General features: G+C 36.5%; 1 protein-coding gene and 1 pseudogene across 1 annotated transcript in view; one reads left to right on the top strand and one right to left on the bottom strand.

Moving 5' to 3' along the window:
* The window catches only part of CNTN1 (contactin 1), a 278,819-nt gene that overhangs the window by 205,207 nt on the left and 52,574 nt on the right, over window positions 1–21,038 (bottom strand). The window lies entirely within an intron of this gene.
* On the top strand, window positions 13,078–14,046 carry LOC144222946 (elongation factor 1-alpha 1 pseudogene; annotated as a pseudogene).

Raw genomic sequence — 21,038 nt, 5'->3', positions numbered from 1 at the left:
TGTTACATTTGGTTCTCTTACAATAACTCTGTAAAACACAGACATATTTTGCATGGCAAAAGAATTTTGAATAAAGCATATAAAATTCTTAAATTTTATTTTTTATCTTTCTTTTCTCCTTATTCTACTAACTCTCCTTGAGAAATGTTATCCACTCCAGGTTTTCATTACTATTAACATATGATTTTCAAATCTACTTCCACTCCCAATATCTCTTCTAAAGCCCACATTCCTGTTTTCAATTATCTACTGGATGCCATACTTGGCTATTTCCCATGGCCCTCTTAGCCCTTTCCAAAACAAACTCAACATCTCCCACCCTCTGACATCCACTTCTGTCCCTATATTTCAGTCTAATTAAAAAGAACTGCAACCCACACAGTGACTCATGTCTAAAATGTGGCAATCACAATTTTGTCTTATTTCAGACCCATCTGGTCAGTCGCCAAATTTAATGGATCCTACTTTTAAAATATCTGTCATTTTGGATTTCATCCCCACCCTGCAACTTATCTTCTCATCCTTTCCCCCATATATCTATCTTGTCTACACCATTTGTCTGTTTAGAAATACCCCATTGGGGCTTATAGAGAAGTTGAGCAAGAGAATCTACTTGAGGATTATAGAAAATATAGTAGCCCTTCCCCCTACTAAAGGCTAGCAGCGGCTTCCAATCAGTGGCATGACCAACCTCCCCCATCACACACATTTCTAAATATCTCAGAGGGTAATGGTACAGTTCGCTAAATATTTAAAACCTATCTTTTATTGTATTTGGAATGTTATTTCCTCTAACATCTACCTAGAAAACTGACAAGCACTTTTGAAGCCTCAGCCTATAGGACATTTTCTTCTCTGAAAGGCTCCCCTAGCTAAATTGGCCATGTTAATCTCCATCCTCCACTGCATGGGATATATCTTTTGCACAAGAGTTGCAAACTTTTATTTTATTTTTACACATCTGATTCCCTTGAAAACCATGAGATCCATCAAGGCTCATAAACCAGTTTTTCATCTTTATATCCCCAGAGATCTGTATGTAGTAGGAGATAATAAATGTGTGACACCATTCTTTCCCGATTAAATTATGTTTTAAATATTCTATCAGAAAAACAAATATGGATAAATGTTAAAGCTTTTTCTAACTGTTCTTATTAAGGTTACTGAAGATCTGAAAGTATCAAAAGTGATTGTTACTTCTCTTTTCTCACGCTACTTAACCTTTTAGAAGCATTCAACACAATTAACCAGTTGACTCCATCTTGAAACACATTTTTTCCTTGACTCTATTAGCCAAACACTTACCATTTTTTCCTTCTAACTTTGCTAACCACTCCTTTTTGCTCATTCTTTACTCTCTGTTCTGTCTCTAAAGTTGGAATGTTTTAGGGCTCTTCTCTAGTCAAACACTCCCCCACGACGACCTCATTAAGCCATGCCGTAAAGTACAATTTATGACTCCTTTGTCTACATATCCCTTTCCAGCTTTTCCCCTGAGCACCCATTCTTATACCCTACTTCTGACTTGACATCTCTTAGATGTCAAATAGGCATCTAAGCTTAGCATGACCAAACTTGACATATTCTTCCAACTAGTTCTTTTTTTAAATGTTTTTATTTATTTCTGAGAGGAATAGAGAGACAGAGCATGAGTAGGGTAGGGGCAGAGAGAGGAAGACAGAATACTCAGCAGGCTCTAGGCTCTGAGCTGTCAGCACAGAGCCCAAAGCAGGCCTTGAATCCACAAACCACAAGATCATTACAATCATGACCAGAGCTGAAGTCAGATGCTTAACCAACTGAGCCACCCAGATGCCCTGAACTAGTTCTTTTCTGAGTCTTCTCCCCAGAAAATGTCACCATTTGTGAATAGCAATTCACACTATTGTTTAAGCCATAAAACAAGAATATAGGTATTGTTGATTCCTTTATTTATCCTATTTTCCCATATCTAATATATTATCCATCTTGTTAGCAATATTTTCAGTTGACATAATATCCTAATATATAGGTATATATAATATTTATATACATGACCTAAAATATACAAAACACTGTACCCAATTACTGCAAACATGTATATTTACAAATACTTATGGAATATTTACAAATGTTGTTATTATGTTGGACTAACAAATCAAATGGAGTGAGTTCTCTAATCTCAATGGAAATTTAACTTAAAATTATTAACCAAAAAGATAACCACAAAATCCTCAAATGTTGGGAAATTAAGCAATATACTGCTAAATGATCCATGGCCCAAAGAAATACCTAAAAGATGCCTACAGTGTATCATTTCATGAAGGAAGGCATTATAAGGAATATTTCTGTGATGTTTCTAACTGTGTGCCTTTTCTTCCTTTGAGCCAAGACAGCCTTCAAATTCCTCTAGGCTTGATTAAAATTTAGATAGGTTTCTTCCTATAGGCCCTGACCTCCCTTTTCTTAGAGCATTTATTTTAAGAGAACTTGTGATAGTAAATTCTTTCTCTGTCCTTTGAGATGTAAATTTCTACAAGCCTTGAAAGTCTTTCTCAAGGACTGGGAGGCCTCCCTTTCTTTCTGAAGCTCATGGGAACCATCCCTTTGAAATGTAAGCACCAAGAAAAATAGCAACCCTGTCTCCCAGTCTTGCTGGGAGAGTAGGAGCCTAACTTCAGTAAGCAAAAATCAGCAAATGCAGATGGCCTAATAACATTGACCAATCTCTCCCCCTTATGTTTCTCCAGTACTTTTCCATTAGTTCACCTCAGCACTTATAATCATCCTGCCTTTTATTTCAGTGGAGTTGGGCTCAATTTCTTTCCTTCCCCCATTGCAATCAATGGTCTCTCTCTACTGTAGTAGCCTTGAATAATGTCCTCCGTGCCTTTCTACTAGCCTAATGTAATTTCCCTTTTATGCTTCTCATCCAGAGTTTCCAGAAAAACTCTTTGGCAGATTATATTATTGTTCACCAAATAATTATTTCCCCCTCTGCCCCATCCTCTGGATGGAAGGAGCATGTTTTCCCAGGCTATTAATTTTTAACTTAGCCACATGACTCTCTTTGGCTATTGGAGAGCATTGATGTGAGCGGAGATTAATGAAACATCCCTGAGCAAAGCCTTTAAAACTGTTTGCCTGGTTTGGCTTGGCCGATGCTATTCTTGTCCTCCCCACATTCGATCCTCCACCTCATCTTATAAGAAATGCATGCCCAGGTAGATACTGAATCCCTAATAAGAAATTCTGAAAGACTCCAGGCCTGGAGTCTAAAGCTTGGAGCAAAGCTGCTGCAGACACAAGTGAAAAATAAGTGTTCTGGTAAGCCACTGAAATTTTGAGGATAATGCAACACATTTACATTTATTTGTTCCTCAGTGAATAAGCCATGAATGTTACACCCTTCTAAAGCCCTAGTCTGTTTCCCTTTTTGTTCCCTGGCACCCTGAACAAAGATCAAGATCCTTAACAGGACAAACAGAGCCTTGTTTGATGTTTCCCCAATCATCTTTTTAGTCTCACCTTCCTTAAATTTTCTTTTCCTTCCCTGTAAACTTGCCACAATGGCCTTTCTATTCTCCCAATACACTATGTTCCTTCCCTCCACACATCTGCTATTACCTTTTTTTTTTTCTATCTTAGAATATTCTTACTGCATGACCCCCTTTCCTCTCACCTCATGTACTTAATAAATTTTACTAAACCTTCAGACCACTTAAAATTTTCATCAGCAAAGTCTTTACCTGCTTCACTCATGTTAAGGCTCCTTTAATATGCAGATTTATAAGCTTATTTTATTTGCCTTCAGACCACTCACTTTTTAATCATATTATTATTATTATGTAATTTCTGTCTCATCAACAGATATAAGCCGTAGAAGATAAGGGACCAGGTATGATTTACACACCACTATATGTCTAGAGTCTGCATATGGTGTATAACAAAATGAGCTGTCAGTTCTTATGTATAAAAAGTGAAGATTCAGGGACGCTTGGGTGGCTCAGTCTATTAAGCACCAGACTCTTGATTTTGGCTCAGGTTGTGATCTCACAGTTTTTGGGATAGGGCCCCATGTCAGGCTCTGTGCTGACAGCTCACAGCCTGCTTGGGATTCCGTCTCCCTCTCTCTCTGTCCCTCCCTCACTCTCTCTCAAAAATAAATAAATAAATCAACATTAAGAAAAACAAAGAATGAAGGTTTAAACTCAGCTCCTTATACAAAAATCCATTCCTATTCTCACTATTATAGAAAATAGAGTATTTACCCCTGCATGTTATATAAGGAGGCTTACTTATTTTTTTGTCTTTTTAAATTTTAAATTCATATATATTACTCATCTCAACTATTGCAAATAATTTTTCTCTTCAAGTAGAATTTTATCTTGAATTAATTCTCATCATTTTTCTGAATTTTCAAGATCATTTTAACTTTTAATCTTGTCCTCTAAGGTGATAGCCTCTACTGTGTGCCCGTGAAAAAGCTCCTTCCTTCCTATCTTGATTATTACCTATAAAGTTAAATAGTACACTTAGCAGTTCGTCATTGATTAATGTATTCCACAAACTGTCAAGGGTTCACTCCAAATCTCTCTTGTGTGGTAAGCCAATTTACTCTTCTCTGGAAATTGTAGATGGCTAACTTAGAAGTGACCTTCTTGTATTTATAAAAATGAAATCTATGACATAGGTACTCAGTATGTTTCTAAAAAATAAAAAAAGTCTAGTTTAAATTAAATATATGCTTAGTTGTAGAAACCGAAAGGTTCATACACTTGAATTAAGTGAATTAAGAGAAATAGGAGCACCTGCGTGGCTCAGCCAGTTAAGCATCTGACTTCAGCTCATGTCATGATCTCACATTTTTTGAGTTCAAGCCCAGCATCAGGCTCTCTGCTGACAGCTCAGAGCCTGAAGCCTGCTTCAGATTCTCTCTCTCTCTCTTTCTCTCTCTCTTTTTCTCTACACTCCCCCACTCATGCTCTGTCTCTATCCATCTCTCAAAAATCCATAAATGTTTGAAAAAAAGGAGAGATAAGAGAAATAAAATTAAGAATGTAAATTAAAAGAAATTAAACTACAAATTAAGAGGAATAAAAAGCATACAGTCTAGAATATGAAGAAGACCTTATGTCTATCCCAATATTCATGATAACAACTGATGCTAATAAAAAACATAGAGCTATTATTAATCTGAATTGTTATTCAGCTTAATTTATAAGTCTAGTGTTAATTTCAAAGTTTTATTAAGCTTACAAATTTGGACCATTAAAAACAACATTTGAATTTCTCTATGATTCTAGTCCCTAGTGATTATTCATTGAAAAAAAAAAAAGAGTTCCCAAATCCAAATGAACAGAAAAAATTGTTGAAAATAAATACAAAATAAATACCAATATCGGCAACTGCTATAAATCAGTAGCAAGGAAAAAAAAGTCTTACCTTTCAGAGTATTTTAAATTTTTTTTAATGTTTTTATTTATTTCTAGGAGAGAGAGAGAGAGACAGCGTGAGCAGGGGAGGGTCAGAGAGAGAGGGAGTCACAGACTGAAACAGGCTCCAGGCTCTGAGCTGGCAGTCAGCACAGGGCCCGATGCGGGGCTCGAACCCACGAACCGCGAGATCATGACCTAAGCGAAAGTCGGACGCTTAACCGACTAAGCCACCCAGGCGCCCCTCAGAGTATTTTAAACTCATCCATCCAAGAAACAGCATGAAACTCAAAATATGCTTAATGCCATATATACAATGCCAAGCTGAGAGCCAGTAATAAAAAATGACTGATTTATATAATAGAGTAAACTAGAGTAAATATAAACTAGAGCAAACTAAACTAGAAAGAGTTTACTAAAACTTTACAGGGGGAAGAAAAGACAATGTAAAGTATAGAAGTACTCCAGTGTGTACTGAGAAAAGACCAAAACTTGTCATAATTTCCCAAATTAAAGATACTTTTAAAAGATACTCTTGATTTTCGCTTGGGTCATGATCTCGCGGTTCGTGGGTTTGAGCCCCGCGTCGGGCTCTGTGCTGACTGGCAGCTCAGAGCCTGGAGCCTGTTTAGTCTGTGACTCCCTCTCTCTGACCCTCCCCTGCTCACGCTGTCTCTCTCTCTCTTAGAAATAAAAACAAAACAAAACAAAACAAAAAAAGATACTCTTTACTATTTTATGAGAAAATTTAAGTGCTGCAAAGTAAAAGGAAGTGTTACTACGCTAATTTATAAAGTATATTTTTCTAGGAATTGATACAAATGGGAAGTAGTAAAAATTTGAAGTGTTTTGATAAATCTGCTAATAGTTTCATAATAGATGCATTCAGTGAACATCTTCCAAACTGTATTCACTTAGAGATGTCGATATGTTTATTTGCAGAAAGGTTAGCTATCGCGTATGTTTGTGAAATGCTTCATGTAATTTTCTCTGAAGATTATAATACTTATTTCCAATAAACCTGTTTAATATGACTAATCCAAATTTTTTCTAAACTTATTTGACAGAGTTATTATTTTTCCAAAGACAAAATTCAGCATTCTGGGGTTACAGTTTGCATAAGGTTGAATTCAGGGAAACTTTTAAGTATGAGATCAAAGAGGAAATGCTTTGTAACATAGCTCTAATTAGAACTAGACATTCTGATTGTATTGGCCAAAACTGACTCTGTGTGGTAAGCCTTATATTGATGACTATTAATTGAATAATTTGAGCTGGAGCTCATTTGTATTCCTATAAAAAAAAAAAAAGCCCACAAATCAGATATCTAAATTTACAATGCAAAAACATTTCATGAAAAAGAGGGAAAAATATTGAAATTATATTTTGAAAGGTCATACTGCATTACATAAGAAAATAACTCAGGCCACATCAAACTACATCCCAGTAAAATTATCAGACTCAAAGGAAAGTAAAAAAAGTCTTGTGGGCATCCATATAAAACAGCCAAGTCACTTATTAGAGAAAGAAAATCAGACTATCATTTCAATAGCACCTGTTCATGAATATACATACACATATATACCTATGGGCTATCTATGCTGCCATTCATCTACTAAAATATACATACATATACATTTTTAAAACAGAATGTAAGTATAAACTATTTTAATAAATAAGGGGATAAACAGAATAGAGTACATAACATGAACTACAAACTAGATTTTTTAAAAAATATAATTTGCTTTGTATTTTTTTCAATGAACCATGTAAATATTTCAGGTAGTTATAAAACAAAAACAATTTTTAAAAAGGAGATTCTAAAATTAAAAAGTAAAGCAAAACCAATGAACCCAAATATATATCCAACGGGTGGCATAATCACACTGAGAGGAACCAGTGAGGAGTTGTTAATCATCAGATATAAAATCTCAATTGTATAAGACGGATAAGTTCTAGAGATAAACTGTAAACATTATCCCCATTGTTAACAATATTATATTGCACATAAAAACTTATTAAGAACGTAAATCTTGTGTTCTTACCATACACACACACACTCACATACACACACACACACACACACACACACCCAACACAACACAAATTTAAATGTACACACACAGTAATTTGACTGAAGATTCCTAGTGGGCAAAAGGAATTTTAAAAAATTACCTGCTATCAGTAATAATAATATGGGTGATAGTGTTGTTATTGCACACACTGTGTAGGTGTAATGTTGTATGAAATAAATGTATGCTTTTTGTGATAATGTAATTTTATCACCCTCAATTTTCCTGAGATAGGATTCTTGGCAAAGAAGAAAGGATACAGATGGAAGATGGAAGAAATTAACTAAACTTCCTGAAGCCTTGAATTTTAATTGCAAATATCAGTATGAATTCATAATGTATTTGATGTTCAAAATCAAAACAAAACAGTTTCTTACTCTTTTAACAAAACAAATGAACGAAACACCCAATAAGCAAGCCAGTAACCATAAGAGATCCCTTAGAAACAAAACTGAAGACTAAAGGAATCACAGAAATGGTTGATTCCAGGGGCGCCTGGGGGGCTCAGTCGGTTAAGCGTCCGACTTTGGCTCAGGTCATGATCTCGCGGTTCGTGGGTTCGAGCCCCGCGTCGGGCTCTGTGCTGACAGCCAGCTCAGAGCCTGGAGTCTGTTTCAAATTCTGTGTGTGTGTGTGTGTGTGTGTGTGTGTGTCTCTGACCCTTCCCTATACATGCTGTCTCTGTCTCTCTCTCTCAGAAATAAATTAAACATTAAAAAAAATTTTTTAAATGGCTGATTTCAAACTGGAGGCAAGTTATGTACAGTGGATGTGATTCAGAAAAAAAAAAAACAGATTCACTTTGAGTTGTTAACTGTTGAAACTGGGTCATGGGTGCATTAAGAATTCATTAGACTTTTCCATCTAGTTTTGAACATATAAGAAATTGTTCATTATACACACAAAATAAAACAACAAAAAAAAGGTCCCATAGTTTACTTGGATGTAAAATTTCATAATGCAATGTCCATAAATGTTTTATAATCTGTATAAAACACAATTTTGAAGCAGCTACAGAGGGCTGCATTCCAACAGAAAATCTAAATGATGGTAAGCTCTAGCAATTATAATCTAACTGATTTTTACTTCAAAAAGTTGTGTGTATTTTTTAGCTCAAAGTCTGCTATGAACTGAATTGTGTCTCTCCAATTTCATATGTTGAAGTCCCAACTCCAAAAGTGATTGTATTTGAAGATGGGGCGTTGGGAGATAATTAGGTTTGAATGACATAAGAGTGGAGCCTTCATGACGGGATTAATGCTCTTACAAGAAGAGACACTAGAGTTTGCTCTCTCCTCTCTCTGTCATGTGAGGACATGATGAGAAGGGCTCATCTGCACGGCAGGAAGAGAGTTCTCACCAGAACCCAACCATGGTCTTGGACTTCCCAAAATCCAGAACTGTGACAAATAAATTTCTGTTGTTTAAACCATCTGGCCTGATGGTATTGTGTTGTGGCAGCCTGATCTGGCTGATATAGGGCCTTTCATTTGTAGTGCTCAATAAATGGCAGAATTTAAAATGGTTGCCTTTAAAATTTTCAAAACACCAAAAGAACATTATGTCTTAAACTTGAAATATACTGAGTATACAAACATAAATCAACCACTGTGTAAAATATTCATAATACCAGAGGCTTAAAAATGTAAATGATTAGAAACATTAAATCACTGATGTGATTACAGAATGGTACTTCATAAAAATAGAGCAGCAACAATTAGAATCATGCTTCATAATAACCATCTACAATGTGGAAAAAATTTCTTGCCTTGGGCATCAAATTAAGGTGGATAGTTGTATTCTGTGTTAGAAGATGAATAACACATATCTGGTCTGTTAGAGAGAAAAAAGGAGAAACTAATTTACATTTGTTATCTTAATTAATCCTTGACAATACTAAGGACTCATTCTACTATGCCATGCTATATCTAGTTTTCTACATACAAACTAAATAGCATGCTAATTATATAACCTTTCCACTTACTGACAAAATATACAAACATAAATTTATCTCTACTACTTTGTGTTTAGCACAAAAATATAAAGATTTTTTTGATATATAAACAACTGAATATAGATAAATCATTCTATTTTTATTTTTTTACTGATTAATAAGAGTGTCAATTTATCTTAAATCTGGTTTCAAAAAAAGTAAGCAAAGGGTATGGTCATATGGAGGGGAGATTCAAGTTTACAGCTGTGGGGTATTAATCTGTGAAGAGCTGACTATTGGCTGAGTATACCAAGACAAGTGGTAGTTGAAACCAATGAATTGGGAGATAACTATACTTCAAGTTCATTATTCTGCTGGTGAGAATTTCTTGAAGTAATGAGAGGCAACATCTTTGAGTCCTAAATTATAACTATCATAAGGCAAACAAAACTTTATACCTTTTTCCTACTTGTGTTACTAAATCACCTTTAGTGAGGAGAAGGTCGTGAATAGCAATTCTTATAAGAAGAATGAATACTCTGAGTTGGATAATTCCTTTAAAAAGTATATTTGGATTTTCGAAGAAGTCACTGGTAAGTGGGAGACAATACTGAACCCTATAAATATTCACTCATTCATTCAACAGTGAGTTATCGACTGCCTACTGTGTGTCAGTAATCATGTCTTGGAAATCAGCCACAAACAAGATATGCAAAAATCTTCTATAGAAGAACCAGTCTATGAAAACAAGTAAATAAACAATATAGTTTCACTTAGTTATAAATATGCTTAAAGTATAAAACAAATGAAACGCAAAGTAGAGCATGCCTTAGGGACTATTTTAGATTGGATGATGGGGCAAAGCCTCGTGAAGGAGGTGATACCTCTAAGCAAAGAACTAATTAATGACAAGGAACAAACTATGGGGGCTGGTGGTCTGGGGGAAAATGTTCTAGGCGTGAGAAACATCTAGTGCACGAGCTCTCCATAGCAACCATCTCCTATTAGAATTCTGAATCTCCTATTAGATTGTACGATAGAGTGCCTCTTCCTGGTGCAGTCACCTGCCCATTTCTCAAAAATTTTTGCTTACTGTCAAAACCTCCAACACTAATCTCATCTCAACTCATTCAGTGATGTTGTCATCACACTACCTCAGATCAGGTTCATGGGTTTGGGCCCCACGTTCGGCTCTGTGCTGACAGCTCAGAGGCTGGAGACTGCTTTGGATTCTGCGTCTCCCTCTCTCTCTGCCCAACCCCCACTTGCACTCGCTCGCTCTCGCTCTCTCTCTCTCACTCTCGCTCTCTCTCTCAGAAATAAACAAACATTAAAAAAAGAAGAAAACCCCTCCATAATCTCAATTTCTAACCCCACATGCCCTGACTACTACTCCTGCTTTTTTCCCAATTCACTGCCTCTAAGTACCCTGAACTCTAATAATTCTCTTATCCCAGCAGGACCTACAATCCATGGATTTACCACATGTTTCCTGTGTTTCATCCCCAACTCTTGTCTTCATCACTTTCCTTCCTCATCATAAATTTTATGGTACATCACTGAAATCACTCCACTATATAAAACTCCAACTTTCTTCCCCTTTCTTGTTTCATTCTCTCTTGAATAATCCAACCCTAGTTAAAATCAATTCCACCTATTCTATGCCCACATCTATGTATCTAAACATGGCTAGAAAAACAAATCACAGCATACGATCATACTGAATGGTTTTGCCTAACATTCATAAACAGCATCCTAAAAAGAACTATTAAACCAGACCATTTATTCTCCCACTGTCCTAGATTACTACTTCAGACTTACTCTTTTCTCCTAACACTGTGAACATTTCTTCCCTCATTCCATTCTTACTGAATAAACACACAGTAAGTGTTATTCTACAAAACCTCAACCATGACTTGTACATAGGATCCCATCCCTCTACCCAGCCAGCATCCCTTCAGCAAATCTCGCCTTGTCTTCTTGTATCAAGAGTTTCTTTCTACTCCCACTGTTCATTCTTATCAACATACAAACTTGCTGTGCCATCTCTTTTCCCAGATAAATTTCTTTAGAAGAATGAGCACATAGGAAATAAGAAAACAAATGTTGTTGGGTTTTATTTTTTCTGGAAGAATAAATGGTAAAACTAACCATACAATATTTTTCTTTAATTTACAGAACTAATGAAGGTGTGGTTGTGTTAAAAGTATTCGGTCATGGGGCACCTGGGTGGCTCAGCTGGTTAAGTACCCGACTTTGGCTCAGATCATGATCTCACGGTTCATGGGTTCGAGCCCCGCGTCGGGCTCTGTGCTGACAGCCCAGAGCCTGGAGCCCGCTTCAGATTCTGTGTCTCCCTCTCTCTGCCCCTCCCCTGCTCCTGCTCCTGCTCTGTCTCCCTCTCTCTCTCTGTCTGTCTCTTTCCCTCTCTCTCAAAAATTAATTAATTAATAAACATTAAAAAAAAATTAATTAATAAACATTAAACAATTTTAAACTGTAGAGTCATTATAAAGCTTTATATAAAGCATTATAAAGCAGAAAAAACATATTATAAAGGATAATAACATGGGGAATGATACTAAAAATAGAAATAGAGTTTTTTAATAGAGGTACATAAACAAACCTAACATTAGATGTCATAGTTACAGTACTTCAAAATAAAACAAAAATAGGTAGATTAAATAAAACCAAACCTCTAAATATACTGACAACCTGGTGAAAACTTGCAAAATTAATAGAAGCTATTAAAACATAAATACCTGTTACAAATTATCGCACAAAAGAAAAAAGTGGGCAATTCACATGGTTAAATAATTCAGAAGAAGATATAGAGATAGCCAGTAACATATGAAAAATATTTAACTTTACAAATATTTAATAATATAAAAAGATGAGGTATTATTCTTCCTTACATAAATATTTAAACGTATGTATTACAATGTATAACATGTATATATATACATATGCATGCACAATATACACACACATTGTGTATATTACACAGATACATACACATTGTATCTGACAATGCTCCAGGCACCCTCCCACATCCTACAAAATAGTATAAAATAAGTGATCTCATTTTCCTAAAAAATTCATTATATTTATTATAAATAATATGCCAAAAATGGTAAGATAGCAAAGTATTAGGAGTAGCCTTTGAGGTATAGAGCTATGGGTAATTGCAATTTTCTTCAGTATTTTACACCTTTTTTTCTAGCAGTATATTCAGAAAGTTAAGAAAGCATCCAAATCCTGAAGATATAAAAAGGAAGGAGGCAAGTTGAGAAGAAGAGTAAAGTTTTCTTCTCTTCACTTTTTTAAGTGGGAGTTGGTCAGAAATCACTAGTGCCTCAGCGTAGTCACATAGTTTGTAGACCCCTGCACAGGCAAATTTAGTTTACTGCAGGTTCTTCATGACCACTGCCATCACCATAGTTACAGATATTTGAGTATGAAAGCCATCAAGGGCAATGACATCTAGCATGGTGATGAGGAGATTCTAGGCTCTATTTTCCAAGCATGCGGATTGGGCAGTCAGAGAGTATTTCTGAACTTCAGTTCTAATTATAAAATAAATGGAATGACTTTTTTGCAATGGGTTTGCCACCAGAACACAGGTGTTGTGAAAACCACTGCTAAAACTAAAACAAAAATGGGAAAGGAAAAGACTCATACCAACATCACTGTCATTGAACATGTAGATTAGGCAAGGCTACCACTACTGCTCATCTAATCTACAAATGTGGTGGGACTGACAAAATAACTATCAAAAAATTTGAGAAGGAGGCTGGGAAAGAGCTCCTTCAAGTATGTCTGGGTCTTGTATAAACTGAAAGCAGAATGTGATTGTGGTATCCCCAATGATACCTCCCTGTGGAAATTCGAGACCAGCAACTTATTATATGATCATCACTGATGTCCAAGGACACAGAGACTTTATCAAAAACATGATTACAGGCACATCTCAGGCTGACTGTGCTATTCTGATTGTTGTTGCTGGTGTTGGTGAATTTGAAGCAGGTATCTCCAAGAACAGGCAAACCTGTGAGCATGCCCTACTGGCTTACACACTGGGTGTAAAACAACTAATTGCTGGTGTTAACAAAATGAATTCCACTGAGCCACCCTACAGCCAGAAGACATATAAGGAAATTGTTAAGGAAGTCAACACCTAATTAAGAAAATTGGCTACAACCTCGACACAGTAGCATTTGTGCCAATTTCTTGTTGGAATGGTGACAGCATACTGGAGCCAAGTGCTAACACGCCTTGATTCAAGGGATGGAAAGCTATCCATAAAGATGGCAATACCAGTGGAACCACAACTGCTTGAAGCTCTGGATTGCAATCTGTCACCAACTCATCCAAATGACAAGCACTTGTGTCTACCCCTTCAGAACATCTACAAATTGGTGGTATTGGCACTGTCCCTGTGGGCTGAGTGAAGACTGGTGCTCTTAAACCTGACATGGTCACCTTTGCTCCAGTCAATGTTACAACTGAAGTAAAATCTGTTGAAATCCACCATGAAGTTTTGAGTGAGGTTCTTCCTAGTGACAATGTGGGCTTCAATCTCAAGAACATTCTCTGTCAGTTCGGGGCTCAGACCTCTGAAGAATGACCTCCTCTGAGCCCATTGGTATAAAATAAACCTCCTCCCTTCCAAGACCTCCAAGTGTCACTTGGTTCTTCTGCCAGTGATCCAGACCAGATATCCGCAACATTTGGTTCCCTGACCAGGAAATTTAGCAGCATGTGACAGCAGTGACATCCCCCTCTAAGTACCCAAGGAAGGGCTACCTCAAGAAAAAGGCAAAGTACACATGGTGGAGAGTCTCAAATACCACTACGAGTAGGGAAATAAAATAACCAAAGCCTCAACAAGAGAGACCAAGAGAACCATTCAAAGAATACTTCCTGAAGAGACAGGCCCTGGACAATCCAAGAGCGTTCTTTAATACAGCAGTAATTGCAGGTGCAGAATGCATAACAGGCTTTTAAAACTAACAAGAGATAGAAAGCTAACCAAAATGGTGAAACAAAAGAACTCTCCTCCAAAGAAATTCCAGGAAGAAATGACAGCTAAAGAACTGCTAAAAACAGATATAAGCAACATAACTGAACAAGAATTTAGAACAATGGTCATAAAATTAATCACTGGGCTTGAAAATGGCAAGGGGGACATCAGAGAAACTATTGCTACAAAGACTATGGAGCTTAAAAATAGTTGTGATGAATTAAAAAATGCTGTAAATGATATGCTAATAAAATGGAGGCGTCCAATGCACGGATTGAAGAGGCAGAGAGGAGAATAGGTGAATTAGAAGACACAATTATAGAAAAAGAAGAAGCCGAGAAAAAGAGAGATAAACTGATTCAGGAACACGAAAGGAGAGTTCGAGAGCTGAGCGATTCAATCAAACGGAACAATATCCTTATCACAGGAATTCCAGAAGAGGAAGAGAGAGGGAAAGGCAATGAAGGAGTCCTTGAACAAATTATAGCTGAGAACTTCCCCAATCTGGGGAAGGAAACAGACACTGAAACCCAAGAGGCACAGAGAACTCCCCTCAGGCATAACTTGAATAGATCTTCTGCACAAAATATAATAGTGAAACTGGCAAAATACAAGGACAAAGAGAGAATTCTGAAAGCAGCTAGGGATAAAAGGGCCCTAACGTACAAAGGGAAACCTATCAGAGTGGATACAGACCTATCTACTGAATCTTGGCAGACCAGAAAGGAATGGCAGGAAATCTTCAATGTCATGAACAGAAAAATTATGCAGCCAAGAATCCTCTATCCAGCAAGCCTATGATTCAGAATAGAAGGAGAGATAAAGGTCTTCCCAAATAAACAAAAATTGAAAGAATTCATCACCACTAAACCAGCTCTACAAGAAACTCTATGAGGGAAATGTTGCAAGGAACGCAAGGTACCAGAGACACCACCACAAGCAGGAATCCTACAGAGAACACAATGACTCTAAACCCATATATTTCAATAATAACATTGATTGTAAATGGACTCAATGCTCCAATTAAAAGACATAGGGTAGCAGAATGGATAAAAAAACAAAATCAATCTATTTGCTGTCCACAAGAAACTCACTTTTGACCTGAGACACCCTTAGATTGAAAGTAAGGAGATAGAGAAATATCTATCATGCTGCTGGAAGTCAAAAGAAAGCTGGAGTAGCTATACCTATATCAGACAAACTGGACTTTAAAGTAAAAGCAGTAACAAGGGATGAAGAAGGGCACTATATAATAATTACAGGGTCTACCCATCAGGAAGAGCTAACAATTATAAATGTCTATGCACCAGATACGGGAGCACCCAAATACATAAAACAATCCTATTGACAAGAAACAAGCAGAAACAATCTTATGGACAAGAACGTGCTAATAGCAGGGGACTTTAATAGTCCACTTACAGCAATGGATAGATCGACTAGAGAGAGAATCACTAAAGAAACAATGGGCTTGAATGACACATTGGACCAGATGGATTTGAAAGATATATTTAGAACTCTACATCCTGAGGCCATGGAATTCCCTTTCTTCTCAAGTGTGCATGGCACATTCTCTAAGATAGATCACATACTGGGACATAAAGCAGTCCTCGATAAATATAAAAGAATTGAGATCATACCATGCACACTTTCAGATCACAATGCTACGAAACATGAAATCAACCACAAGAAGAAGTCTGGAAAACCTCCAAAAAGATGGAGGTTAAAGAGCACCCTACTAGAGGTGCCTGGGTGGCAAGTTGGTTAAGCGTCCAACTTCAGCTCAGGTCATGATCTCATGGTTCATGGGATCGAGCCCTGTGTTGGGATCTGTGCTGACAGCTAGCTCAGAGACTGGAGCCTGCTTCAGATTCTGTGTCTCCCTCTCTCTCTGACCCACCCCTGCTTGCTTGCTCTCTCTCTCTCTCTCAGAAATAAATAAAACAGTTAAAGAAAAAAAGAATGCCCTACTAAAGAACGAATGAGCCAATCAGGCAATTAGAGAAGAAATTTAAAAATATATGGAAACAAATGAAAATGAAAATACAACAATTCAAACCCTATGGGGTGCGGCAAAGGCAGTCCTAAGAGGAAAATACATTGCACTCCAGGCCTATTTCAACAAATTAGAAAAAGTGTCAGTACAAAATCAACACGCACCTAAAGAAACTAGAAGGACAGCAAAAAGAGCACCCCAAACCCAGGAGAAGAAGAGAAATAATAAAACTCAGGGCAGAAATCAACAGTATAGAATCAAAAAACAAAGTTGAACAGATCAATGAAACCAAGAGTTGTTTTTTTGAAAAAATAAACAAAATTGACAAACCTCTAGCCAGGCTTCTCAAAAAGAAAAGAGAGGGCAACCAAATAGACAAAATCATGAATGAAAATGGACTTCTTTCAACCAATCCCTCAGAACTACAAGCAAGTATCAGGGAATACTATGAAAAATTATATGTCAAGAAACAGGACAACTTAGAAGAAATGGACAAATTCCTAAACACACACACACTACCAAAATTCACACGGGAAGAGATGGAAAATCTGAACAGGCCCATAACTATTGAAGAAATTGAATCAGTTATCAAAAAATCTCCCAATAAATAAGAGCCCTGGGCCAGATGGCTTCCCTGAGGAATTCTACCAGACATTTAAAACAGAATTAATACTCATTCTTCTCAAGCTATTCCAAAAATAGAAGTCGAAGGAAAACATCCGGACTCATTCTACAAAGCCAGCATCACTTTGATTCCCAAGTCAGACAGAGACCCAGCAAAAAAAAGAAGAGAATTACAGGCTAATATCCTTGATGAATACAGATGCAAAAATTCTCAACAAGATCCTTGCAAATCGAATTCAACAGCACATAAAAAAAAATTATCCATCATGATCAAGTGTGATTCATTCATGGGTTACAGAGCTGGTTCAATGCTTGCAAACCAATCAACGTGATACATCACATTAACAAAAAAGAGATAAAAACTATATGATCCTGTCGATAGATACAGAAGAAGCTTTTGACAAAATACAGCATCCCTTCTTAATAAAGACCTTAAAGAAAGTCAGGATAGAAGGAACTTACTTAAACATCATCAAAGCCATCTATGAGAAGCCCTCAGCTAACATCATCATCAACGGGGAAAAACTGAGAGCTTTCCCCCTGAGATCAGGAACATGACAAGGATGTCCACTCTCACCACTGTTGTTTACTAAAGTGCTGGAAGTCCTAGCATCAGCCATCAGACAACAAATGGAAATAAAAGGCATCATAATTGACAAAGAAGAAGTCAGACTTTCACTTTTCACAGACGACATGATACTCTACATAGAAAACCCAACAGCCTCCACCAGAAGCCTACTAGAACTGATCCATGAGTTCAGCAAAGTTGCAGGGTACAAAATCAACATACAGAAATCAGTTGCACTTTTATACACCAAAAATGAAGCAACAGAAAGAGAAATCACGAAGCTGATCCCATTCACAATTGCACAAAAAACCATAAAATACCTAGGAAAAAACCTAACCAAAAATATAGGAGATCTGTATGATAAAGACTATAGAAAACTTATGAAGGAAATTGAAGAAGACACAAAGAAATGGAAAAACATTCTATGCTCATGGGTTGGAAGAATAAATATTGTTAAAATGTCATTACAACCCAAAGTAATCTACACATTCAATGCAATGCCAATCAAAATTGCACCGGCATTCTTCTCAAAGCTAGAATAAACTATCCTAAAATTTGTATGGAACCACAAAAGACTCCAAATTGCCAAAGGAATATTGAAGAAGAAAACCAAAACGGGAGGCATAACCATTCCAGACTTTAGCCTCTACTACAAAGCTGTAATCCTCAAGACAGTATGGTATTGGCACAAAAACAAACACACAGACCAATGGAATAGAACAGGGAACTCAGAATTGGACCCACAAATGGACAGCCAACTAATCTTTGACAAAGCGGGAAAGAGTATCCAATAGAAAAAAGACAGCCTCTTTACAGATGGTGCTGTCCATCCCTGGATCATTTGCTGTTCATGACATGAGACAGACGGTTGCTTTGGGTGTCATCAAAGCAGTGGATAAGAAGGCAGCTGGAGCTGGCGAGGTCACCAAGTCTGCCCAGAAAGCTCAGAAGACTAAGTGAATATTATCCCCAATGCCTGCTACCCCAGTCTTAATCCATGGTGGAAGAAGGTTCTCAGAACTACTTGTGTCAATTAGGCATTTAAGTTTAAAAGTAAAAGACTGGCTAATGATAACAATGCATCGCAAAACTTTAAGAAGGAAAAAAAGAATGTTTTGTGGGCCATTTGTTTCTGTATATGTGTGTGTGTATAGCAGTTTTAAGTTATTCATTTTTAAAATCAGTACTATGGAAACAACTTGAACAACAATCTGTCACAGAATTGAGACCCATTACAACAAAAATTTAATGAGAACAAAACATGGATGGATGAGATATCCTCTTTACCTTAGTACTTTAATTATTTATTTGTTCGACTTAGTAATATAAAGGAGAATAAGGGAAAACACAGAATTATTGTTTTTATAAATCATATGATATGCATCCAAGAAAAGATTCTAAAGCACTCTAGAATTTAAAATGTTACCCTTTAACTTTTGTGATATCATTTTAAAGCATTAAGTAATAGTCTTCAAAATTATTGGAAACTCCTGGGTGTAGAGACTAAACTTATAAACAATTAATGTACCATGAAATTGTCCTCTTTGGGATTAAATAAAACAACCACAAACTGAAATCTATACTTGGATCTCACTCATTAGTACTGGCACCTAGATGGGGGATGAAAGACAAACCTGATCACATACAGATAACATAGTTAAATATTTTTCAAAATCATATCACATGAAGTATTCACCATTTGAAACATTTCATTGTTTTATACATTTCAATATTTTAACAGGGGTTTCTAGACTGTGTAAGGAAGAGAATCTGAAAAGTCCTAAGGTTATTGTCTCTTGATTCAAGCAAGAGAGTATCATTCATAGGACAATGAATGTGCTACACACGTTGTAGCTCTGAAACAGTGAATTTAGGACAAGTTCAATTGCACTAAAGCATGGGCTAATAAACATGAAACAAAGCAGTCATTGTAAGCCCAGGCTCATCTATTATAAACATGTGATCACACAGGGCACACTAAAGTCTTTGTTCTTGTGTTAGTGCACAGGAGTCCAGGGAAATTATATATTCTATATTTATTTGTTAACAAGTATATTATACCAATAAATATAAATATATTTTACAAATACAAAATTAAAAATGTGAAATAAAAAGATGTAGTTTCACTCTAAACATATTCAGAAAAATTAAAATTTAAAATGATTATAAAAAGCTGGATTTTAAGAACCACAAAATATAGGTCACAAGATTTTACAGGTATGCTTTATCAATTATCATTTTCTCATTAAAAGATCTTTGAATTATAAGGCTCTTTAGAGAATATATAATCCCATTTGACCAATATAACAACACCTTCTGATAGAACTCTTACCCATGAGGAAGCTATGACTCCTCAAGTTTCTTTCTTTTGCTCATATAGCTTTAAAAGTTTTGGATATAGAACCAAGGTCTTCAGAAAACTATTATATTGTTCTTTTCATTGAACCACAGCGTTTTGGTACAGAATCCTTGTCCATGTAAATGCCATAAACTGAAAATTAAGGAGGCCTGTTTTCTATCTTATCATGGTTTCTTGTGATGTCAAGTGACCTGACACACTTCCTTCAGCTCTTCCATGCCCTAGAATCACACCTTTTATTTTCCTCTCTTTGACTTTCCCCGGATATAAAATTTTTAAATGTTCAATGGTTCCTAGGCTAACAGAAAACCCCTAAACTAGACTATAATATATTGAGGACTGGGATTTGTGTCAACTTTGTTCACAATATCTACTTTGTTTAAGGATACCTGGGATAGTGTCTGGCACCGAGGAGATACTTAGTAAAATTTATTAAAATACAAAAGTTCCCTTTGTCTGGCTCACTTTATTTTTTTTTTTAAGTTTACTTATTTATTTTGAGAGAGAGAGTGAGAGAAAAATGCACTTGTGCACATGTGCGTAGGGTATGGGCAGAGAGAGAGGATCCAAGTAGGATCCACACTGCCACTGAGGCATGCCAGTGAGATCATGACCTACTCCAAAACGAAGAGTCAGACTTAACTGGGTGAGCCACTCAGGCACCCCTGGTCTATCTCACTTCTTTTTTTTTTTTTTTAATTTTTTAAATGTTTTATTTCTTTCTGAGAGAGAGAGACAGCATGAACAGGGGAGGGTCACAGAGAGAGGGAGATACAGAATCTGAAGCAGGCTCCAGGCTCTGAGCTGTCAGCACAGAACCCGTAGTGGGGCTCGAACTCATGAACCGGGAGACCATGAGCTCAGCCAAAGTCGGACGCTTAACTGACTGTGCCACCCAGGCGCCCCTATCTAACTTTAAAACTACTAATTTCTCATAATATTCCCTTTCATGATCACAATCAAATATCTTGAAACTTCAGTTCACTGTATTTTAGCTTCAAAATCACCTACTCTTTAGAAACAATTGCCAGCTAGGTGATCAGTAACTTCAT

This window comes from Crocuta crocuta, unplaced genomic scaffold (genome assembly GCF_008692635.1).
Source record: "Crocuta crocuta isolate KB4526 unplaced genomic scaffold, BGI_CrCroc_1.0 scaffold30, whole genome shotgun sequence".
NCBI lineage: Eukaryota > Metazoa > Chordata > Mammalia > Carnivora > Hyaenidae > Crocuta > Crocuta crocuta.
This window is presented reverse-complemented; position numbering and strand designations above follow the sequence as displayed.